This window comes from Colobus angolensis, unplaced genomic scaffold, assembly GCF_000951035.1.
Source record: "Colobus angolensis palliatus isolate OR3802 unplaced genomic scaffold, Cang.pa_1.0 Scaffold90, whole genome shotgun sequence".
Classification (NCBI taxonomy): Eukaryota; Metazoa; Chordata; class Mammalia; order Primates; family Cercopithecidae; genus Colobus; species Colobus angolensis.
Genome location: NW_012122932.1, coordinates 4652498 through 4678072, shown reverse-complemented (window position 1 = coordinate 4678072; position 25575 = coordinate 4652498). Strand labels below are relative to the sequence as shown.

Sequence of the window (25575 nt, the reverse complement as noted above, 5' to 3'; positions counted from 1 at the left end):
GGGAGCAGGAGCAGCTAGCCAACCTCCAGCAGGCAGGAGCATCAGCACCATGGCTTAACTGCACATCTTCTTCCTTTACACAGCCCTCACCTCCAGGCACCCATCAAGCAGAGAAGGAACAAAACTCCATTAACTCCTCACCTAAGCGTGCCTTAGGCTACTCTGAGGGTCCATGGGAACCAAAACTTGTGCCAGCCTGCTCTAATGTGAAGAGAGTGGCCCCTTGGTACCTGGTCCTTTCCTGGGAGACCTAACACTGCAGGCTGTTGGACCCATAGACAGCCACAAGTTTAGCTCCTTAGGCCAAGATGTGGCCAAGCCATTAGGTCTAATATGTAGGCTCATGGCTCTGTACTCTATTCCTTCTGGCCCCACGGGCCTCACCTGTTCAATGGCATGAGTGTTATCTACACAGGCATTTCTGAAAGCATGTGCTGTGGGACATTCACCACTGTGGATGATGATTAAATGGGGGTGGAGGAGACAAGGATAGGGGAAGTTTCTGTGGTCAGGTTGAAACATTGAGTAAAATTATGCAGCTAACACTTACTGATTGTGTCAGATGCTGAGGTAGGCATTTTATAAGCATTGCCTCTTGACTTTTTTTTTTTTTTTATGAGATGGAGTCTTGCTCTGTTGCCCAGGATGGAGTGCAGTGATGCAATCTCAGCTCTTTGCAACCTCTGCCTCCCAGGTTCAAGCCTCCCGAGTATCTGGGATTACAGGCACCCGCCACCACCACGCCTGGTTGATTTTTGTATTTTTAGTAGAGACGGGGTTTCACCGTGGTAGCCAGGATGGTCTAGATCTCCTGACCTCGTGATCTGCCCGTCTCAGCCTCCCAAAGTGCTGGGATTACAGGCTTGAGCCACCGCGCCCGGCCAATTTTTTTATTTTTAGTAAAGATGAGGTTTCATCATATTGGCCAGACTGGTCTTGAGCTCCTCACTTCAAGTGATCCGCCCTCCTCAGCCTCCCAAAGTGCTGGGATTACAGGCATAAGGCACTGCGTCCAGCCATCCCTTGACTTCTCACAATAATCTTAGGAAGCAGGAACTATGACTGGCTCCATTTTACAGGTAAGGAAACAGGCTTTGCAAGGTTAATGACTTACCCAAGGGTCCCTCAACTGATAAGTGGCAGAGCCATGATTCAAACTCAGGCAACCTATTTCCAGATCTCTCGTTCTTCCCGAGGTTGAATGAATAGGACTTGCTGACTGGTCAGAGTGTGGGGGCTTGGGGAAGGAGATGGAAGCATTCATGTATCTTTCTTTGATTCAGCTCAGTGTCAGTGTCCTGGCAGCTGGTAGAGGAAAGTAAGGGAAGAAAAAAGCCCCACCTCTACCATCCCAGAAAGAACTTCAGGTAAGGAAGTAAGTTCAGCAGAGCATGGAGGCACACCGAGGTAGGTTTTGGGAGACAAGTCTTCCTAGTGTGATCTCTTCCAAGCCATGACTTAAGGAGCCATCAATCACATGAAGATCTGGGGAAAGGGAGCATCAGGCAGAGAAAATGACACTTGCAAAGGCCAGGAGCTAAGGGAGAGCATGTCAAGTCACATACTCAGCTGATTGAGGTGGTGGGGCATGGGAGGTGAGGCCAGATGTCAGAAGGGGCTTTAAATTTTTTTTTTTTTTTTGAGACATGGTCTTGCTCTGTTGCCCAGGCAGGAGTACAGTGGCAGGATCATGGCTTGCTGCAGCCTCAAACTCCCAGGCTCAGGTGATTCTCCTACCTCAGCCTCCCAAGTAGCTGGAACTACAGGCGCACCCACTACATCCAGCTAACTTTTGTATTTTTGTAGAGATAGGGTCTTGTCATGTTGCCCAGGCTGGTCTCAAATTCCTGGGCTCAAGTGATCCACCCGCCTTGGCCTTCCAAAGTGCTGAGATTACGTGTGTGAGCCACTGCGCTGGCCCAAGGCCTCAACTTTGAGGCTTCTAGATTGGGGTGGAACAAGGGAGGGATGAGAATGTTGTGAAAGTACCAAGGAACAGTGGAGCTGCTGGCTGAAACTAGGAACACGAGCAAAGGAGAGAGTGAGGGGCCGAGGAGGTGGTGAGAATGAGCTTGGCATTGGCCCTGATTTTCAGGGGGTCTCTGCTAAGGTCTGTCCCAGTGCTGATCTTCTCAATGTCCCTGGAAGGAAGGAACATCTCACTGTGGCCCCTCCACCTCCACATATTCTGGGCAGGAAGGAGCAGGATCTGTTTTGTCAACGCAGCTTGCAATAAAGACTCTCATTCAGAGAGGCAAACAGCTGCTTGACTATTAATAGGCAGGGCGGCAGCCACAGCCTGCTGGGAGGGCCTCCGCATGCAGTTCTGGAAAGGTGAATCGGTTCCTTCTGCCTGTCTGGGTTTTGCACCCCGTGGTGGGACAATTGGCCAGGTGCATATTCCTCAGAAGGTCAGTCACCCCCAGTTGTTTCCTGGGGCAGCTTGGGAGCTGTGTGGCCTGGCCCTGCTGGGATGCTGACCCTCCCCCAGGCAGAGGGAGTGGGGGCCCAGAGGCCCCAGAGCTGACCAGAGCAGTAGGCATCTAGGGTGACTGGGGTTGGGGGTGATGTTTGGGTGGAATCTCATAGCTGCTTCTGTGGAAGATCAGGCACCCACCCTTAAGGGGATCATGAAGAGATCAGGGTTGGGTGGCTGGAAGGGAAGGGAGTCAATCTAGAAACAAGAGGACTGATGAGAGGAGCTGGGGATAGAGAGGGTAGAAGTAGAGCCTGGGATCAGGGAGAACCATGAAGCATCCCTGATCAGGAGCCAGACCAGGCCGAGGGGAGCCTGGGAGTCCAGACATGAGAGAGTGAGGCCTAAAGAAGGCCACAGTCTGCTTCCGGCCACTGCCATCATGACGCATGACCTCACTGTGGCCTGGCCAGCCAGATCGCCCATCTGAATGGGCCTGCAGAGAGGGTGGCTGGGAGTGAGCTAACAGCAACCTGACAGGCGTCCTGGGCTCCACCGAGGCCAAGTCTTGCTGTGCTAAAGGCCCCGTGGCTGCAGCCCAAGCAGGCGCAGGGCTCACAGGCCCTCGTTGTTACCCGCCACTCAGGTGGCTGCTTCAGGTGGTGGCCACTTCAAAGAAGCCCCATTTAAAGCAGGGCCTTGCCTCAAGTTTCCTAAGGGCCCTGTCCAGGCTAATGAGATCATTAAGAGGCTCCTTGTTAAATGACTTTAAATAGAGTTTGCCTGCAAGGCCTCTGACTGAGCCCTGTGCCATGGCTGTATTTTTTTTTTTTTTAATGTATGTGTATTTGTACCTTTGTGTGCACTTAACTACGTGCTGGAGGGTGTAGGCTCTGGCCTCGGACGGCAGGGAATCCTGGCCCTAGCACTTTTTGATAGTGTGACCTCTGGCCAGTTACCTAACCACTTCATGGTGCCTCAGTTTCCCATCTGTAAAAGCAGACTAATAACTGGTGCTGAATTGAACTGCAGAACCTTCAGTGGCTCCCCATTGCCCTTGGGGAGGTATCCAAGTTGGACAGTTGGAATGGTTAGACTTGTGCGGCTTGCCCTTGGCCCCCTTAACAGGTCCATGTCTCACACCTCTCTCTGGGACCCCATAGAGCAGTCCTTTTGGTTCAACCTTCTGAGTGCTGTTCATTCATCTTGGAATGCTCCTTTCCTTCACTGCCCTTGGCCTCACCCTTCTTCTCCTTCAGGTCTCAGCTGAAGTGCTTTTCCTGGGAAGCCTCTGTTGATGGGCTGCACTAGTTCCAGTGTGTTCACCATGATGGTGCCCACCATGCTGTGCTGTCATGCCCTGTCATTGGTGGTTTTCAGTGTTTGATGGTAAACTCCATGAGGGCAGGGACTATGCCCCAGTCCTTACTTCATCCCTAGGCCCCAGTGCTGCTTATGACAATTTCAATAAGTCTCTGTGATTTTCTTCAGTTGATTTTAAGATTAAGGCTCTGAGTCTCCTTCTATTTAGCTGTTCCTTGAAGTTGCTGCCTGCTCCTTCTCACCTTCTCATTGGCCTTGACTTGGAGCCTCATTGTAGCGAAGCCTGTACCAGGAATGGGCCACAGGAAGGTCCAGACCTAGATGTCTACGACCAGCCCACCTGGAAGCACACTATAATTTCCTTATCAACACCATCCATGATCTCCAACCTCCTGATACTCAGAGTATTGAGAATTCCAGTGGAATGCAGAGCATTCCAAGTCTTTGTGATTTTCTTCCAGAGCTCCATAGCAGGTGCCTAGATTGATCCATTTGTATAACCCTGGTGGGCAGGAAGGTAGGGAGGCCTAGGGGGTGATACATAGCTTTAGTGGGAAGTCTACATGCTGTCTAGCCAGCAGGCATTGGGTTATAGTCATTACTGAGGGGGTAAAGCATTTTTCAAGTCAACGTGTAGGAAAAGGGTAAAAAATGGGAGGCAGAGTCAAAAAACAAAGGTTGGGGGCAGGGCAACCAAGAGAGAAGGAGGGTCAGTTCTGAGAAGCATGCAGAGGCCAGTAGCTCTGGATCAAGCCTGTGAACAGAGTGAACTCTGCATCTAATTTGTGCTATACCTGGGCTAAATACACATTTCTCCACAAAACCAGGAGCTCCTCAAGGGGCAGGACCATATACCCTTCATCTCAGTGTCCCCTTTATTACAGAATGAATCACAACTCCTTTCAGGAACTCAGTACTTACCGGAAGAGTTCTCTCCCCGGGGTGCTTGAAATTGATGATACTATACTACTACTAATAAAAATACATATCATTTGTTGAGCTCTTACCAGGTACCAGGCACTGAGCTAAATACTTTACATCCATCATCTCAAAGACCATCAGATCCCCGAGAGCAGGAACCAAGTCTGCTTTGTCTCACCATTGCATCCCCAGGGCCCAGCACAAGCCTGACACATAGAAGACGTTAATAGATATTTATTGAATAAACAAATAATCATGCCTGTTATTGCTATTTTACAGATAAAGAGTCAAATCTCAAACAGGCTAAGTAACTAATATTATTCAGTCAGTGGGATAAGGAAGCCAAGATTTGAACTCAGGCCTATCTGACCCCAGAGTCCATGGATTTAGCTGTGCTCTGCTGTCACTGCCATTATCTTGGCCTGGGAACCAGCATCATGGCATCACCTGGGCACTTGTTAATGCAGAATCTCAGCTGCATCCCAGTCCTACTGAATCAGAAGCCACCTAGTAACAGGATGCTGGGTGACTCAGATATACATTAAAGTGGGAGAAGCTCTGACTCGGCAGTCATTCTGGGCCCATAGTCACTCAGGGGGTCCATGTCCTTGGCTGAATCAAACTACATTTCGCCATTGCGTCCTTTGTCCTTTGCCATGAGACTGCTGAGTGTAATTGTAATGCTTGTGGTGTTGGCCATGGCCTTTAAAATGATTACCACTTCAGGATCAAAAGCATATTTTCAGCTTTTAAATCTTGTTGTATGTCCATCAGGTTTCTACCACCCCAAGGAACTCACTCATGAGAACAGAAGCAGGGTTTTCTAGCCAGTGGCCTTGCCTCTGAATGGGACCATCTCGGATGAGGTCTCATCCCCACAGGGGTCCTTCTTGATTCCTTGACTGTCTACATCTAATCGTGGAGGTTGTGGAGCCTCAGCCTGTTTGTTATGAAGAGATGATTTAATTCATAAACAATTCCCCAGTGATTTAAGAGGCTGTGCTTGTTTGTTTTGAAGCTTATGAGTTTGGCCTTCCGAAACAGCATAAAAAATTGCTTCGTCTAGCAGAAGAGACAGAGAAGGTGGCTCATGGCTTATCTCACCCAAGCTTCCCCGTGCCCCTTTCTCTCTGATCAAGACCTCTCAGGCCCTGGAGCCATTGATCCCAAAGTGTCTCTAGCCTCTCCTACAAGCTTGTATGGTGCCCTTGTTCAAGAATTCAAGTTAGGGATTTGCTCCAGACTTGCCTGACTTCTGCTTATGGGTTTATCTAAATCAATAATTTTTTTTTTTTTTTTATTGAGACGGAGTCTCGCTCTGTCGCCCAGGCTGGAGTGCAGTGGCCAGATCTCAGCTCACTGCAAGCTCCGCCTCCCGGGTTTACGCCATTCTCCTGCCTCAGCCTCCCGAGTAGCTGGGACTACAGGCGCCCGCCACCTCGCCCGGCTAGTTTTTTGTATTTTTTAGTAGAGACGGGTTTCACCGGGTTAGCCAGGATGGTCTCGATCTCCCGACCTCGTGATCCGCCCGTCTCGGCCTCCCAAAGTGCTGGGATTACAGGCTTGAGCCACCGCGCCCGGCCTCTAAATCAATAATTCTTAACCTTGATTAAGAACTGTGATGAGTTCTGTGAGATGAACTTGAAGGCCTGCGATCACCTGACAATTGTATGTAAAATTTGGTGCATTTTGTATGGTGGGGTTTGGGGGAGGCCAATAATTCTCCCAATTTCTCAGTGGGGTCTATAACTTCTAAGAGAACTTTCTTGCTTTTTACTGGTCTCTCCTGCTTCTGAACTTTCAGGACCCACATCTGTTTCTTTCATTGTATTCAAGTTGCTTGGGTTATATCTTTGCTAGACTGTAAGCTCTGTGCAAGTCAGGATGATAGCCAGCGCCATTCACACCAGAGCTTCTGCCCTTTCAAGTATGAGGCCCTTATGCAAAGTGCGTTAGCCTCCTCTCTCCAACACACACAAAAGGAAATGTGATTTTGTGTGTTATTTACAGATAATGCTTGATGCATAGACTACTTCCCAGACCTCTTAAAAAAAATTCTAGTCCCTCTGCTCTGGGAATCTGTAGCTCACAGGTTAAGATGTTGATTAAAGGCCGGGCGCAGTGGCTCAAGCCTGTAATCCCAGCACTTTGGGAGGCCGAGGCAGGCGGGTTACGAGGTCAGGAGATTGAGACCATCCTGGCTAACACGGTGAAACTCTGTCTCTACTAAAAAATACAAAAAACTAGCCGGCGTGGTGGCATGCACCTGTAGTCCCAGCTACTCGGGAGGCTGAGGAAGGAGAATGGCGTGAACCCGGGAGGCGGAGCTTGCAGTGAGCTGAGATCCAGCCACTGCACTCCAGCCTGGGCAACAGAGCAAGACTCCGTCTCAAAAAAAAAAAAAAAAAGATGTTGATTATAGATAATAAGAAGGGAAACAGCCTTAGATATTAACAAGTCCAACACTCCATTTTACGGATGAGGACACTAAAGCCTAGAGGAGAGAAGTGATTTGCCCAAGATCACACAGAGAGTTCCTATCAGAGCTGGGGCTGGAAACCAAGTATTCAGATTCCTCAAATTCCATGCCTGTCCTTCACACTCTCTTTGTAGCCCCAGCTACACAGATATTCTCAAGTAGAAAAATTAACTATTGGGTACTGGGCTTAATACTTGGGTGATGAAATAATCTCTACAACAAACTCCCGTGACACAAGTTTACCCATGTAACAAACAGTCACATGTACCCGCGAAACTAAAATAAAAGTTAAAAAAAAGAAGTGTTTGTGGAATCAATGATTGAATACTATGCAGGGTGAAAAGCTATTAAAAAGCCTGAATATGCCCCTAGATTTGAAGTTTTTGGCTCCGCACGATGGCTTATTCCTGTAATCCCAGCACTTTTGGAGACCAAGGCGGGCAGATCACTTGAGGTCAGGAGTTGGAGAACAGCTGGGGCAAAATGGCAAAACCCCATCTCTACTAAAAACACAAAAATCAGCCAGGTGTGGTGGTGTGTGCTTGTAACCCCAGCTACTTGGGAGGCTAAGGCATGAGAATTGCTTGAACCTGGGAGATGAAGGGTGCAGTGAGCTGAGATTGCACCACTGCCCGCCAGCCTGGGCAATAGAGAGAGACTCTGTCTCAAAAAAAAAAAAAAAGTAAGTAAGTTTTCTCTAGGTAACTAAAATAAGTTAATAGAGCTTTGTTCTCCTCTCTGCCTCCTGCCCTAAGCTCAGGCTAATGCTGCAGTTTGAGCCTGGAGGAAAAGAAAGAGGGGGCTTCTCTCCTTGGAGCTTAAAATCAAGGAGAGTTAACTTGATTGCATTTGACTTCAACTTCAGTTTTCTAATAAGAATGCTTATCATATAGTTCAAGCATACATGTATTTATTTGATCATTATTTATTGAGCAACTTTTATGCATTGAACACTCTGCAGTTGTGAGTGTTAGTAAATCACGCGTGACCCCTGTCCTCTGGTTGCCTACAGTTTATGGGATAAAGGCTATACACATAGGCCACGGAGCCAATTGTCCCCATTTTCCTGATTCCAAGTTTGACAGGGTCTTAATTGAGCAGCCAGGGTCGTTTCCTTTTCGTGTTGGGCACTACTGCATCTGTCATTCCCAATGCCAGGACTGGAAGGAGCTTGGAGGTCATGCAGTTCAATCCCTTTATTTTGCATGGGGAAACTGAGGCCCAGAGCAGCCAATCAGAGAATCCGGGGCTGAGCCAGGACTACTACCTGGGTTTTGGAGGTTGGTTCTGAGGGCTGGATCAAGTCGTGGGGAGAGAGGAGGACGTTGTAGGGGAAGGCAAGAGCAAGAGCAAAGGCCTGGAGGTGGGACTCTGTGTGGGGTGAAGGGAGCAGGGGAAAGGCAGCCCTGGTTTTTCATATATTGTTCTGGGTTCTGGAGTCAGACAAAGGCTGTGTTCGATGTGAGGCCGATGTCACTATCACAGAGAAGTCATCAGGCCAGCTTCAGAAACTGAGCCTAGGCCAAGGACTGATGTTACCCTCAGGCACCAGGGTGCATTGTTATCAAATATATGGAGTACTTCTGTGTATCAAAACATTTCTATATGTTGCCCCTGTCAATGAGAAAATTGTTACTCATCTCACCCTTTCTCAAAGAATCATGAAGACCAAGTGATAATTATTGTTATAATGATAATAGCAGCAGCCATTTATTTGAGTGCAAACATGTGCTGAAGACAGAGTTGTGAGCCAGCAAGCATTCTTATACCCCTAGTCCTCACAGAGATAGTCAGAGCCAGTGTGTGCACCAATTGTACAGACAGGATGTTGCCCTGCAGAGGAAAAGGGCCTTGCTCAAGGTCACACAGTAGGCCAGCAGCAGGCGGGATTAGAACCTGGGTCCTTCTACCCACAGGTCAAGGCCTGGCCTGATACAACCCTGGCTCTGCAGCCAGCCCCAGAGAGGATGAGTCCAGCCTTGAACCTCCAGGGGTATGCTGAGCTCTTCCAACAGGCTCTTCCTGTAGACCCCCACTCCCGGCTCTGGGGGCCAGCACCTCCAGAGCTGTGTCTGCTCTCTCTGCCCTACAAGCAAAGGCATCACTTGCAGGCCCAGCTGTCACCAGATCTGCGCTAAAGAAAGTGTATTTCTGTTCAGCTGAGTCCTGTCGGCAGCTCCAGAACCACCGACGTCTCTAACAATCTCCAGCTGATAGGCTTAGGGGGTTTCTAGTCTGCCTCTTCTTATTCAGGGAAGACCATGAGAGGGAAGCCCCAGGCCTGAATCTGAGGGACTGCTTTTGCAATAATGCAAAGCTCTTCCAAGCTCAGAAGAGAAGAAACCAAATGGACTTTCTGGACAATGTTCATGTGGCCTAAGAGGTGAGAGTTTATGTTCCTTTACCACATAGCAGAACAAGGAGTTTTACGCTAGGTAAACCTGGTGAAGGGACATGCCCCACAGGGAACCTAGGTGATGCCCAGGTACAGCACTGAACAACATGGAACCACTTCATGAGAAAGAGATGAAAAGTCCAGTTATATTTTCAGTCCTTCTCATTATACCATTTCAATTTGATGCTAATGTGTCTTTAATACCTCTCTAAACCTTGCTAATATATATATACGTATGTATATTAAAACATTTTTTAAAGAGCAAGCCTTGGGCTTGGAGCCTTTGGCAAGCAACAATATCTAGTTAGAATTTAATAGCATTGTTTTTATTGTATTTATTTTTACTTTTAGCTCCTATTTATGGCAGGTGAAACCAGTTTTCCATTTGCAACAGTGATATAAAGTTTCCATTTTAAAGACATTTATTTAAGTTAAAAAAGTGTCAAAGAGAAAATACCAAATGAATAATAATACAGGTGGCATGCAGACACAGTCTATGTGCTAAAGGTGGTACAGGAACGAGTGAAATCTGGGAGACTCCGACATATGCAATCATGGAACGAAAAAGTCATACACTCTGAGAATCAAAGACCATTGAATTTTAGAAGCTGATGCTTCTAGGATCCCAGAACACAGCATCTTAGCACCATAAATCCTAAAATGAACGATATAATCTATGAGATGCCATAAACCATAGTCTCTCACAAAATATTAGCATGTGGGAGAGAAAGCCTTGAAGCCATCTGTCAGTTCAATGCCCTCATTTTGATGTGAAGAAACTGAGGCCCCAAGAGATTCAGGACTGAATGAAATAACATATGTGAAAGAGCCTTGTGAAACATAATGTGTTCTTCAAATATTAGGATATTTGTAAAGGGGCCCCCAAAGTCACAAGGCTTTCCAGCAGAGATCTGGGACTGAAATCAGTGCTCTCGATGCCTTTCCCTGCAGATGGTACTTTCTTGAGCCCCCTCAGCTATGGCGAGGTTCTTGAGGCTCAGGCCCGGCCTCTGCTGGAGCTGGGAGCAAATCTGTGGGGGGATGGCCTGCTGTGCCCCACTTCAGAGATGAGAGCAGAGGAAGGGGAGGCCATGTTCAGGGATCCTGGGGAGAGGGAATGGTACAATGCTGCGTGGAGGAGGTTAGGGACATATTTAGTCTCCTCTATTCTCAGAGCCGTACAGTTCTCACCTGCAAAACCAGTGTGTTGCCAGATGGCTTCCAAGGGAAAATCCGTTCTATGACTTAACTCAGCTTTTTTTCTGAGGTCTCAGTTTCTCCTTCTGTGTAATAGTCAGGGACCTAAGCACTCTTTTCTGTCCCACAGGGCTGCAAGTGGATTTCTGGGGTCTTATCTGTAAAGAGAGTAGGGCCTCATTCCATGGGAGTCTTGGAGAGTCTCAATGGGGACCATGACATTAAGTAAGGCAAGGTCTTGAGAGCTGTTGATGTGATGAAGGGAAAAGAAATCCATCACCCAGCTGGGAAAGAACCCTGTCTCCCTGCTTCTACAAGCATGGACTTCATTTCTTCATGTACCTGGAGTTTATGGGCCTTCCTTGGCCTGGGAGCAGCTGCCCTGGAAATTGGGGCTCCAGGGTGTGGTTCTAAGCTGGGCCATGTGGTTAGGTCAGAGATGCTGTTCTGCCTTGGTATTTCTGGGTATCCAGCTTTTAGAAATGCCCACCTAGCCACAGGTACAAAGTGTGGTCCCATCGGGATCCAGGCCTTCATCACACCACAAAGAGGGGATGGGGTTTTGGGGCTGCAGGGGGGCCACAATTTCCTCCAACCTGACAGCCAAGGGGCCCTTCCTCCTGACGATCAGATTGAAGGGAATTCCTTCAGTGAAGTCTCCAGGATGTACAAGACCACGGAATTGCCCCTTTCTTGTGGATAGCACTTGTCTGCCAGGTCCAAATTTTCACAGCCACCTCTGAAGTGTGTACTCTCTCCCTGTCCCCCAAGAACTGTTTCATGTGGCTGCTGGGAGGGGAAATACCAGGGGTAGTTGCTTCTCTGTAGCCGCCTAGCTGGGACTGCGGCAGCACCCTCTTTCTGAGGTCACCCGCAGCCCACCTTCCAGGTGCCAGGGGCTCTGGGTGTTCAGTGATGTGGATTCCTGTGCAAGTTCCAGGCGGCCCTGCAGCCATCCCTACTAACACAACTGACCCTTCCCTGCCTCCATTCTCCAGACAGGCGCCTGGGGAGGAGGAAAAAAAGGACCAATTCTCTTCGCCGGCCCTCAACAGTGTCTAAGCCATTCTCTCCACATTAATCATGGAAAAGACAGCGTGCCCCAGCCTGGAAGGGACAAAGTGCCTTTTTCATCTGTCTGGCTACATGGGTCTCAACATAAAGTTCAGTCCTGGCTAGTTTCTCACTCCTGACAGCTGTCCCACCATCTCTGACCCATCTCACCTCCTTCCACCCACACCTTCAAAGGGTAACAGGATAAAGTCAATTTCATTTTTCTGAGAAGCCGATCGATAGCCTGTCTTGTCCACTGTGCCCAGCGGAGGCCAGCTCATGGCTCCTTGGCACCCGTCTGTGGGCTCCCTGCCCTCCCTGGCCGTCACCCTGGGCTGGGCCTGTTAAGTATTTCCTCATTAAAGCTCTGGCAGCTTAGTTCAGGTCTGCAAGCCAACACCAATAGTTACAACCGCCCCGGAATGTTTGGACAGATTTCTGCAGTTACGAGTTTATGAAGTTGAACGGTTTTATAGGTGGGGGACCATGTTAGTGTTAAGGGAGACCATTTCTCCAGAGGCCTGAATCTGCTGTCTTAAGATTCCAGCAGCAGAAAGAGGAGAGGAGAGGGCCAGAAGGAAAATGGGCGGGGGGGCGGCAACCAAGGAGCAAGAATAATAGAGCCAGGTCCCTCCAGCTGAGCAGGTCTGCTGAGTTAGAGACAGGAGTGTGGGAGGGGGCACCAAGACATACTTTCGGCTCCAAATAAGGAAATATAAACTCCACAAAGACGGAGCACCAAGTCCTGAGCACCTTTTACAATCAAAGGAACACCCATTTGATCTTTGTCGTCTTCTGTTCCCAGATCTGAAAACCTCAGAGCATGATCAGGGATTCTGGGGCAGGCTTCAAAGGGAGTGGGAACCTCACTGGATGCACAATGTTATGTCTGTGCTTTCCTGAGGAGAGGATCCCTAAATTTCATTATATTTTAAAAGACATCTGTGACCAGAATGATTGAATTCTTCTTACCATCTAATTGTATTGCTAGGCACATTGAGGCCCATTCAATCATTCATTCATCAAATATTTATTAACTGTCTAAGCACTGAGGACAAAGTGGGGAACCAGACAGTAGGTCACTGGCATGGTGTTCAGTGTCTTGGGACTGGAAAGGTGGGGGATATGCAAAGATAATGAACATGAGAACATTGAAGTAGGAAATGTTAGATGACAATGTGTGCTGTGAAGACGCTGACGTGGGCTCATGGGATAAAGAGCTGTGTAGCTAGGGAAACCTCTTTGAGACTGACATTTTGGCTGGGGCTCAAAATCCAAAGAGGCAGTCAGGGGAAGATCTGGGGAAGAGAGTTCCAGGCAGAGGGAACAGCCCGTGCAAAGGTCCTGTTAGGGGAACGAGTTTGACACAAAAGCAGGTGGGTCAGTGTGGCAGGTGGGGCGTGAGCAAGAATCAGGAATGGGAGCAGACAAGGCTGGCAGAACGGATTGTGGAGGACCATGGTAAGGAGTTTGGGGTTTATTCTGGAGGCAATTGGAACCATGGAGAGTTTGAAGCAGAGAGGACAGGGGTCTCGATGGGCAGAGACTGCTCTCTGAGTATCTCCAACTTAGAGTTCCTCTTCCCACTATACCACACTGCCCTGCTCCAGATCATCCTGCTTCACTCCCTCTCTGCTGTTTGTGGAAAAGGGGGAAACTCAAGAAAAGGTCTTGGTGGCTGGAATTGCTTCCTTGACTGTTGCAGTCATTGAGCTGTAGGCCACACTATGTTCAAGGACCCCACTGTAACATCAGGCTCAGAGAGGGAAAGGCACTTGCTCAAGGCCACACAGCACATGCCTGGCAGAGCAGGGACTAGGCTCAGTTTCTCTCCCAGGGCCATGGTCTTTCCACTGGCCAACGTGCTTTGGTTGATCGCAACACACTCTCGTCCTGATCATCAGCCATTGATTAGAGCCAGGCTGGGGCCCCGAAGTGGAGTGGGCAGGGGTCCAGAGTCAGAGAGATGATAGGCAGAGAGGAGCCAAGGGGTCCTGGAAGGGAAGCTGGGGGAATGGCCAGGAAACCCCATAATTCTTTCCTGTCCTACAGGTAAAATTACTAAAACACAGCAAACACTCACTTCGTTTCTATTGTAAAGAAATTCATACTTACATTAAAAAGTAGCTATACAGAAAAGTAGAAAAATTCACCCATGGTCTCACCCTCCAAGCATAGCCATTGATGAATAATTTGGTATATGGTATATTATACCCTGTCTCAATAGAGATATTGTAGATTTTTACTGAATGGATAGTTTTAGGTTTTGCTTCATCTGTTTAACTTAACTCCACCATCTAATGGAAAGCAGTGGTGAACAACGGAGAGAGCTGGACTCTCAGGCCCAGAAGCAGGGTTGCTCTCATGGGTGTGTGACCTGAGCAGCTACACAGGCCTGCACTTAGAAGGGCCCCATCCTTGATTGAACAGTCCACTGTCCCGTGAAATTCTTAATAATTTATGAATAAGGAGCTCCACATTTTCATTTTGTACTGACCTTGCAAGTTATGTAGCCAGTCTCGCAGAGTGGCCTGGGTGAGAACCCCAGCTCTGCCCTTGATTGCTGCATGACCTAGAGCGTGACTTTAACCTTACCATGCCTCAGTTTCCTTGGATGTCCACTGGGGATAAGTGGAGTACACTCATTGCAGGATTGTGAGGAGAAGTAGATGCGATCAGCATCTGAGGGAGCCCTTAGACACTCAGGTGTCCTTAGAACATGTTCTGCTGCTGCTTCCTTCCCTCTCCCTGCAGTTCCCCTTGGCTGTGGAGGTGAGGTGGTACCTGCCTTCCACGGCCCAGGGATGCATTGCCCTCTGAGAAGCCTTCCCCGGGGTTTGCGTCTGCGGCGACTGCCCCTGAACCGTACTCTGCACTTTGGCAGTGTCTTATGAAGCCCCAGTTTCTACTTCAGGGTAAGATAATGTGTGTCTATCTCTTTCTTCCTCCTCAACTGAAGAACTGAGATTTCCCTAACCAGGCACATTCCAAAAGATTAAGAACTGGGAGACTGAGGTAGGACTGCCAACTATTTTCTTTTGCTGAAGACATTTTTAAATAACTTTGTTTACCATAGTCACAAATTCCTTAAAGAAAGGACTTTTGATATCAAACAAAGCAGGAAGGGCATAACCCTCATAAAAGACGATCCTTTCAACAGAGGGAATGGAGTTTTGGGAAAATCTCCCTTTTCTTACTGCCGCTTTGCCACAGAGCTATGAACACGCCCTCTGGACCAGAATTTCGGGCTGTTCCTCATCACATTCGGCGGAAGCAGGCCCTCGGCATGGCTCTGGATGATTTCTTCCTCCAGACCCCAGCAGCTGTGATATTCAAGGGGTTATTTTTTTCACCTTGAAAGAGCAGCAGGGTCCATGGGTTCTAAAAACTGTTATTAATCCTTAAAAACTTCCAGATTCCAACCAAAATGTGGATATGCTTTGAAATGTTTGTAGTGCCTCCCTCTCCCTCTCAGTTTTCAAGAAGCAAGGACTTCAAAGGCCATTTCTTTACTGAAATAAACACTGGGGCTGGAGGGAGGGAAGAGAAACATGGGCTTGTTGAGTGGAAAAGAAAATTGTATTTTTCTTCTGCAAGGGATCCAGACCTATCACGTGTAAATGGCCTCTAGACTGGAGGACAAACGTTCAGAAGGTTGAGGACAGGAGCTTGGGGCATCTGTCGGATGTGATGACCCATCCCTTTGTGCCTGTGTGTCCCCCCTTGGGTTGGAGGTAGCCTGGACAAAGTGCTATGTTAGTGACTGCCTGAGAAATGCTTCAAAGGGAAGAGCTTGATTCTAGAGCCTGCTGGGTTCACTTGCAGCTCCAGCACTTAGTAGCTGTGTGGATGAGTTTCCATGCCTCAATTTCCTCATCTGTAAAGTGGGGAGGATAGTTTTTGTGAGGATCAATCCAGTTAGCACACATGCAATTGCTTAGAACAGTGCCTGGCACAGAGTAAGCCCCAGGTGAATATCAGCTCCTGCGATTATTAATATTTATGAGAACATCCAGAGGACAGGATCCCTATCTAATTCCCTTCTCCTAGGTCTTGCTCAAGCTTGGAAAGTTCTATGATTTGAGTCCCCTCCCAACCTATCCCACCCCCTCATTAGAGGAAACAACTGGAGTCTCTGGAAAAGGAGCAGGCCCTGGGCAAGCCCCCCACAGTGTCGCGGAGTAGATGGGCTCTGAGGCCACTGCTCTTCCAGAGAGGCATGGAGTGGAGGGGTTGCACAGAAGCACAGAACCCTCTGGGTTGGAGCCCCTGATCAACTACTTACTATGGTGAATGTCACAGGCTTTCATCTGTAAAATGGGGCTAATGAGAGTTCTCATGAGGATGCATGAGATGACACATGTGGCACAGGGAAGCATTTTATTAAGTGGAGTCTGCCGGAAATTGGCTACCTTGGATGTCCTGCAATGTCACCCGGGGCTCACATGGGGAAGAAATGTGAGGCTGCACCTGAGCCCCAGGGAAAGGGAAAAGGTGAGTAAGGCAGGAAAAAAGTGGAAGGATTCAGTGAGACGATGTCCTAGGGGTAAGGCTGCAGAGAAAGGAACCCAGTCTGGAATGTGGAGCCCAGCAGAGACCAGGGAGGGTCTCCAGAGATCGACCCCACCATGCATCAAGAGGGAGGGGAGAGGGCTGCTCCTAGGAGGTCCAGGCAGCTGGAAGTCCATGGCAAGGGAGGGGCAACTCAGAGGGAAAGGATCTGGCCACTTTGGTGTGCAGAGGGTGGAGGGAGGTCCCTGCCTTAGCTGGGGCAGGGAGGCCCTAGGGTGGGTGGCTAAGGAGAAAGCATTCCCACAGGAAATGATAGCAAAGGCCACAGCTGGGAGGCTGAGCCCTGTCCCTGCACTTCCATGGTCCACACCAGGAGCCAGTCCCACCAGCCCCATCAGCCTCCTCCCCAAACCCTAAGTGACCACTCAGGGCCCACATCACCTCCACTGAGAAGCCCTCCTCTGACCCCTCCCTGCCTCCTGTCCTCTGTCTCCTAGTCACATAGAGCCCTGTTCTCCTCTTCCCCTCACGGACCACAGTCCTGGTTTACTATGTAGGTTAAATGCTAACTTGCATCTCCTTAGAAGATGTAAGATCAAAAAGAAGGCTCGGGTATCAGGTTCACCTTCAGATCACCTGGGCTTAGCACCATACCTGGGCAGAGCTGGCCAACCATACATATTGGTTGGCATTTTACGTGATCTTAGGCTAAATTCATACAGATAGGTAAAACCCTCCTCCCTTTCTCCCTCCTTCCCCACTCCCTCTTTCCTTCTTCCCTCCTTCCCTCTCTTCCTTCCAAAATACATCAAGTAGCTACTAGGTGCCCAGCTCTATGTTAGCCACTGGGGTGCCATGTTGAACAGGTTGGAGAAGATCCCTGCCATTATGGGGCTTATATTCTATTGGCGGCGGGGGCTGGCATAAAGACAAGATACTAATCAACGTGCAGTATGAGATCAGGTAATGATCAGTGTTTAGGGAAAAAGAGTATTAGGGCTGTGTATATGCATGTGACTTTAGGTTGGGTGGAAAGGAGAGGCTCTGCTGAGTAGCGAAGACCGGAATGAAGAAATGCACCATGTGAACACAGCGGGGAACAGTGGTCCTGGTGGAGGGCATGGCAGATGTTAAGGCCAGGTGGTGAGGGTGACCATGGCATATTCCAAAGGTGTTGGCTGTTGGACTCCAAAAAAGCCAAACTGGAAGGGCTTTCATCCAGGCCAGCCTCTTTTGTGATGGCAGGGGAAAAAGCCCTAAAGAAGGGAAGGAATTGGCTGGGTTCTGTGGCTCATGCCTGTAATCCCAGAACTTTGAGATGCTGGGGCAGGGGGATCACCTGAGGTCGAGACCAGACCAGCCTGACCAACATGGAGAAACCCCATCTCTACGAAAAACACAAAATTAGTCGGGCATGGTGGCGCATGCCTGTAATCCCAACCACTTAGGAGGCTGAGGCAGGAGAATTGCTTGAACCTGGGAGGCGGAGGTTGTGGTGAGCTGAGATCACGCCATTGCACTCCAGCCTGGGCAACAAGAGCCAAATTTCGTCTCAAAAAAAAAAAAAAAAAAGAAGAAGAAGAAGAAGGGAAGGAATTGCCCAAGCATGTCAGTGGCAGAGCAGGATATAAGACCGGGCATCCTGACCTTTGTCTGAACTCCTGCCACCGTACCTGTCCTCAGGTCAGGACCCAAAAGTGTCCTAAAGGACCACCCCAAGCTAAAATCACACAAAAAGAAAGGTGTCAGGGCCTCTCAGATCACCTAAAGCCCTCAGTGTACAGACTGCAGACCAGAAGACTAAGGACCAGAGAGAGGGGCCAGTCCCCAAGCCACACAACAAACCACTGGGGTTTCCAAACGAGCAGGGCCCATCCTCTCTGAAACCTGGCAAGGAGCTAAGTATGGCTGAAGCAAAGGCTGCTAGAGGGGTGCCTGAGTGAAGGCCTGGGGACTTAGTAGAGAGGCAATGGCCTTGATGCCCCGCTTTTCTGTATGTCAAAGGTATTTCTCTGTGGCGATGATGCTTGCTTCAATATAAAATCAAACTAATTAGTGAGATTGTGTAGAAAAACTACCCTTGCAGGAACTCTCTGCCAAACTCACGGGTGAAGCATAAGAGTACAATTAGGGCCTAGGAGACGTTCTTCTCATCTGTGCACAGTGTTTGGGCTGCAAAGCCATTTTCTTACCTTCACACTCCCTACCTTATTTGGGTTTCACAAGAACCTATCTGGTGAGTGTGGGGGACACTTTTCCTAATCTTACCATGAAGAATGAGCTGAAGGCAGAGTCCAGGTGTCCTGGTTCCTGAGCCAGAGCTCCCCACTCACCCCTTCTCTCCTAGTTTCTATGGCCCCCATGGGGGAAGCCCAAAGGTCCCAGTCTCCTGACTCCTGGTGTTACGGATTGAATTGTGTTTCCCCAAAAGGTATGTTGAATGCCTAATTCCAGTACTTGTGAATGTGAGATTACAGTTGAGAATTGCATAATGACGCTTTGATCAAGAACAGATTGCATATGCAATAGTGGTCCCGTAAGATTACAATGAAGCTGAAAGATTCCCGTCGTCTAGTGATGTCATAGCACAATGCATTATTTACATGTTTGTGGTGCTGCTGGTAGAAAAAAACCTGTTATGCTGCCAGTTGTACAAGAGTATAACACATACAATCATGGGCAGTTCATAATGCTTGATAATGACGATAAACAGCTGGTATATTTCTGGTTTATGTATTTACTATACATTATTATTTTATTTTTAGTTATTATTTTTATTATTGTTATCAACATCATTATTTTAAAGTACACTCTTTCCACTTGTACATAAAAACAAAATGTTGGGCTGGTGCAGTGGCTCACGCCTATAATCCCAGCACTTTGGGAGGCTGAGGCAGGTGGATCGCTTGAGCCTAGGAGTTTGAGACCAGCCTGGGAAACATGGCCAAATCCCATCTCTACAAAAAATACAAAAATTAGCTGAACATGGTGGCACATGCCTGTAGTCCCAGCTACTCAGGAGGCTGAGGTGGGAGGATTGCTTGAGCCTTGGAGTTCAAGACCAGCCTGGGCAACACAGTGAGATCCTATCTCTAAAATAAATAAACAAATAAATAAAAAATAGCCAGGTGTGGTGGCACACATCTGTAGTCCTAGCTATCCTGGAGGCTGAGGCGAAAGGATTAATTGAGTCCAGGTGTTCAAAGCTGTAGTGCGCCATGACTGAGCCACTGCATTTCAGCCTGGGCAACAGAGTGAGACCCAGTCTCAAAAAAAAGTTAGTGTAGCCTAAGCGTCCAGTGTTTATAAAGTCTACAGTAGTGTACAGCAATGCCCTAGGCCTTCACATTCCCTCACCATTGACTCACTGACTCACCAGAGTAATTTCCAGTCCTGCAGGTTCCATTCACGGTAAATGCCCTATACAGGTGTAATTTTTTTTTCTTTTTCATTATTTTTGTCTTTTTTTAGAGATAGGGTGTTGCTGTGTTACCATGTTGCCCAGGCTGATCTTGAACTCTTAGAATAAAGGCTGAGTCCCAGCCTCAACCTCCCATAGCTGGAATTACAGGTGTGTGCCACTCTACCCAGCTTGTTTTTGTTGTTGTTGTTTTTATCTTTTACATGGTGTTTTACTGTGCCTTTTCTGTTTGGATATGTGTAGTTACACAATTACTTACCATTGTGTTCCACTTGCCTGCAGTGTTCAGTACAGGAACATGCTGGACAGGTTTGTAGCCAGGAGCAATGGGCCTTCTCATATAGCCTACGTGTGTAATGGGCTATCCCATCTAGGTTTGTGTAAGTGCACTCTATGATGTTCACACATGAAGAAATTACCTAACAACATATTTCTCAGAACATACCCCAGCCGTTAACTCACACATAACAATATTTGGAAATAGAGGCTTACAGATTAACTGAAATTAAGATGACTTGTACTGGATTTGTGGGGAAGACTAATCCAATGTGATTGGTGTCCTTATGAGAAGTGAGGAGACACACCCACGGAATTCCATGTGAAAACACAGCCACACAGGGACAATGCCATGTGACAACAGAGGCAGAGATTGGAGCGATGTATCTACAAGCCAAGGATTGCTGGCCACTACCAGGAAGGAATTATAGATATCAACAGACATGGTTCCTGCCGTGGAAGAGGCAAGGACAAATTCTACCTAGAGTTTCAGAGGAGCATGGCCTTACTGACATCTTGATTTTGGACTTCTAGCTTCCAGGACTGAGAGAATACATTTCTGTTGTTTAAGCCACCTGTTTTGTGGTTCTCTGTTATGGCAGCCACAGGAAGCAAATCCACCTGTATTCGGTCTTTCCACCTGAAAGTGAGGGAGAAGCCCCAGGCTTTTGATTCACTGACTTGATAAGACCAGCTCCTCCCAAGAGGCAAGGCCAAGACCCAGAGCCTTCTTGTCCCTGCGTGAACATCAATGATGCCCAAGGTACCTCTCCCTACCCTGGACTATTCTGTTCGATGTAACCCCCATTCCTTGGTCCTACGGTGTGCCAGGCCACTGTGGAGGGAGGTGGGGATATCCAGATGATGAAGATGTGACTCTGCCCAAGGAGCTTACAACCTAGGGAGTTTGAAAGCACCAGGCAATTTGGCCTGAGAGTGGGCAGAGAGTGCTTCCATTTGGGGGACTGCAGAAGGCTTCATGGAAATAGTGAAATGTGAGCTAGTCCTCAAAAGGTAGGCAGGATTTCAACAAGCAGGATTGCTAATGATAGCTTAATGCTTATCTTACTATGTGTGAGACATTGTTCTACGTGGTTTCCATATGTTAACACACTAAATCCTCACAACAACTCTGTGAATAACAGAGTCATGACTATCCCATTTTACAGATTAGGAAACCAAGGCCCAGGGAGGTTAACTGAGGAGCCCAGATCACACAGCTGGCAAGTAGCAGAGTCCACATCCAAACACAGGCAGCCTATCTCTTTACCATGTCTCCAACTGGGGTAGAGATGGAGGTATATATCATTCCTGGCAGAGAGAAAAACGTAAGCAACGCTCTGACGTGTGGGGAGAGTTAAGGGCACTTTGGGGAAATGGGTAGTTTTCCAAGGTAGTGGACTTGGGGAAGGAGGCAACAGTAAAGGTAAGAGCATTCCACAAGGAACATGAAGGCTTTGCTCCAGTCTTGGCTTGGTCAATGTCTAGCACAACACAGCAATTAAGACTGTGGGCTTTAAAGACGGGGGCTGCATCTTTAATGTGATTTTAGATGACATGCTGTATGAGTCAGAATAGCTTAGGTTACGCTGCAGTAAATAAACAACCTGAAAGTCTTAATGACTTATAATACCAAGCTTATTTCTTGCTTGTGTTACATAATCACTGTGGCTTAGCTGGGGGCGGTCTCTCCTCTTCACTGACCTCACTCTGGGAACCAGGGTCTGGACAAGAGAGGGCTGGCTGGCCTCACACCAGGAATTAAAATGTTCTAGCCCAGAAGTAATGTGCCATTTAGAAAGGGCCAGAACTGGTCACATGGCCCCACCCAATCACAAAGGAATCAGGAGGTGTCAACCCTCCATGTGCCTGGGAGGCAGAAAGCCAGAAATGCTTGCTGAACAGCACTACTGATGACTACATAGCTAAACCGTATTAAATAACAGTGAAGCACACAGTGAAAAACTGATTCCCTTTTCAATCTCATTTTAGCTTGCAGATTATTTCAAGAGAAATCCTGACTCAGTTCAGTGCTTGTGTATCATCAACACCTTTCTAATGTTTGTTAATCTCTCTTGTTCATCAGTTGAATAAAGGTTTCAGATTCAGCTCTTTGAACAGCAACAGTATCTAGCTGGAATTTACTAACATCATTTGCTTTTCTTTTTGCTTTTATTTTTACTTTTGCCTAATATGTGTTTCCATTACTGGTAGTATTATAATAAGTTCCCTTTGAGAAAAAAGTAATATAAGGAAATCAAACGCAATGAAAACCAGAATGAGCTCTAGAGTCAAAAGGCTGGGGTTCAAATCTTGAGTCCTCTACTTAGTAGTTTCTTGATCTTGGGCTTGTCATTAAACCTCTGAAGCCTCAATTTCTCCATCTGTAAAATGGTAGTAACACGAGTAACCATACCAAAGGTTTGTTAGATGTTGTTCAAGCTCTGACCATACTGCCCAACCCATAGTAACTTCTTGATGTTAGCAATTGTTATTATCTCGCTAGCTGGGTGGCCCCGTCTGGCTTCAGGGAATGATCTGTGGCAGGCTGTCTTCCCTGCTTAGGATAGTCAAGGTAGATACACGTCCTTGAATGCCAGTGTGACTGAACTTTGCAGGCAGGGAGAGGACCCCAGCAAGCCTGGGCAGCCCCCTCCCCTGCCAGCCTGGTACCTCCCTGCAGGTGTTGTGCTGAGCCTCTGGCTGACAGCTGTGTTTTCTCTGCTCAGCAAAGGCCTTAACCATAACCAGCAGAAATCGGGTGACCCCCAGCCCCTGGAACTCCTCACCTTAGGAGCCTGGGCGAGAAAGGGCTCCTTCTGTCTGAGGTAGGGGTGGGCTCTGCATTCCTCAGGTTCAACCATTTGGTCAGATTTCCTCCTGGAATGCAGCTGGAGGGCCCGGGCCCCCGCCAGAAATAGCACAGTGCAGGGCGGCTTTGCTGTGGTCTCCCTGCCTGCTTTGGGGAGGGGCTCACTTCCAAGGTCCCTGCTGGTGCTGAGAGGGCTGATGTTCACAGCTGTCTGGATGGGACATGGATGCCCCTCAGAAAGATGGTTAAACTCTTCTCTGCTCAGTTCTCATTCAGGTATTCGAGAGTCTTACTCTGAACTCCAGCCTACAGAGGCATGGACTTGCATTTAACAAGAAATGAACACGTTTTAGCACGGCCCACAAGGTCTGGCCACTCCCTGCCCTCATCTCACCCCGCACTGCTCCCTTCTCCCCGCAGTTCCACTGCCTCCTTGCTGTGTCTTCCACAGCAAAGCCTTCTCCTGACACTGGTGCCTGCCTTGACCTCACCCTGCCTGAGACAATCCTCCTGCCTCTTCACAAGCCCAGGCTCCCCTCATGGCTCACAAGCCCTCCTCGCTCAGGAAATGTCACCTTTTCAGAGACATTGCCCCTGGCCACTCCATCTAAAGTGGCCTCTTCCCATCACTCTCCACTGTATCTGCCATTTTCTTGTGTATTGTCTCATTTTCCCCCACTAGAATGTAAGTTCCATGATGGCAGGAACCATGTCTATTGATACCTGTATTTTCTTTGCTCAATGAAGGGGTTAACCATGAACGTCAGTGATATGGCTAGGCTTTGTGTCCCCAACCAAGTCTCCTCTTGAATTGTAATCCCTATAATCCCCATGCGTCAAGGGAGAGACCAGCTGGAGGTAACTGGATCATAGTGGGTGGGTCATGATAGAGTTCTCATGGGATCTGATGGTTTTATAAGGGGCTTTTCCTTTTTTGCTTGGCGCTTCTCCCTGCTGCCTTGTAAAGAAGGTGCTTTGCTTCCCCTTCATCTTCCACCATTATTGTAAGTTTCTTGAGGCCTTCCCCAGCCATGCTGAACTGATGAGTCAATTAAACCTCTTTCCTTTATAAATTAGCCAGTCTCAGGCAGTTCTTTAGAGCAGTATGAAAACAGAATAATACGATTAGCAATTGGGTGACTGTCAGTCCCCAGAAAGTCTGTTCTGAGCTCTGTTCCCCCACTCCCATAGGTATTCAATACATAAATACTCATCAAATGAATGAATGAGTGAATGAATAAAGGAGAATGTGAGAAGAGACCCTGGATAATGTCTACTATAACTACCAATTTCCAAGAACTTTATCAGTGTCCTACACTGTGCTAAGTGCATTTCATACATTATCTCATTTAGTTTTGCAGTAGCAGGCACTGGTTTTCCCAGTTTCCCTTTTTCAGAGGCCCAGAGAGGTTAAGTGACTTGCCAAAGTCACACTGTAAGAGGCAGACTTAGGACTCCAACCCCAAACTAGGTTTGCCTTGTGGCAAAACCCATGCTCTTAACCACCCCCCGCCAGCTACCTAGAGATGGGGGTGACTTGTTGTCAAAGGGGTAAGGGGGGTTATCAGGGAAACTTCTCACTGTCTCCCACCATCCCTTCCCAGCCCAGACAGTTGCTGGTACTTTCTGCCCAGTGCTACTTCACAGGGTCAGTGTCCAGCTTCCGAACAGCATGGAGGCAGCTCTGAGTCATCCGAATCCCAGTGGCCTCCACAGGTCAGCTCTCAGGCCATGACCCGAGGCCGCTCATCCGCTGACTCTTTTACTCCTAGCCTAGCTGGAGAATGTGCCAGGCTCACCAAGGTACATGGGAAGGGCCCTGAGGCTGCGCTGCGCTGCTGTCAGCCACAAAGAATGCTGCTGACTCACAGCAGTGAGGTAGGCAGACGGTGACTCAGGGGTCACACAGGCACAGCCCCTAGGGAGGAGAGGAGAGGGTCTTGTGGTAGGATGTGGACCAGGCCCCACCTCATGGCCTGACATGCAGTGAGGGCTCTCTCCATGCCAGTGACTATCATCTTGCTTAATGACTCAGACTGCCTTCCCCTCAGTGGGCCTTGACCTCCCTGCCTGTGCATGCAGCAGATGCAGAGGATGTCCTATGATGGGATGTCATCTGTGATTAAGGTAATCAAAGCGGGTGAGAACCAGGTGATGCAAAGCCATGAATGCCAATGTGAAGAATCAAGACTGGACTCTCTGGAGGCCAAAACCCAGACCTGAGAGTTGGGAGTCCTGGGTTCAAGCCCTGCCCTTTACAAGGACTCACTGAATGACCTTGGTAAACATTACCTTGCCTCTCTCAGCCCTGATTCTTGCGTCTGTCAAAAGCCAGCTTCTAATGAACAGAGTGTCCCATCACCAACTTGGCTTTGTCTACACTCTGCCCTCTGCCGGGAACGCCCTGGCCACCACCTCAGCCTCCTGATTCTTCAACGGCCTGTTTTCAAATGCCACTTCCTCAAAAAAGTCTTGCAGAATCTCCTGTTCAAAATTAATCTCTCACAGATATTAAAATGATGGCACAAATCTACATTTGATGACATAAAAAAAAGTCCAAAATATATTAAGTGAGAAAAAAGCAGGAGACCAGAATAAAATGCATTTTAATCTATATATATGAATGGAAACGCATAGAAAAAAAGGCCTAGAAGGATATATATAAATGTTAACTATGACAATCTCTGAGTCATGGAAATTATGTCGGTCTTTATTTTTCTTAATATTTTTTGAGTGTTTCTAAAATGCATGCAACAAGCATGTTCCTTTT

At 48.1% G+C, this 25575-nt stretch overlaps 1 protein-coding gene across 2 annotated transcripts in view; it reads left to right on the top strand.

The window, feature by feature from the left end:
• Positions 1-2309: 2309 nt before the first annotated feature.
• ARSI (arylsulfatase family, member I) overlaps positions 2310-25575 on the top strand; it is a 43367-nt gene continuing 20101 nt past the window's right edge. The window contains exon 1 of one of the 2 annotated variants that reach the window (XM_011931560.1): positions 2310-2411. The gene's annotated coding sequence lies outside the window, so the exon portion shown is untranslated. The remainder of the gene's footprint in view (positions 2412-25575) is intronic. The other variant, XM_011931561.1, reaches the window with a different exon arrangement.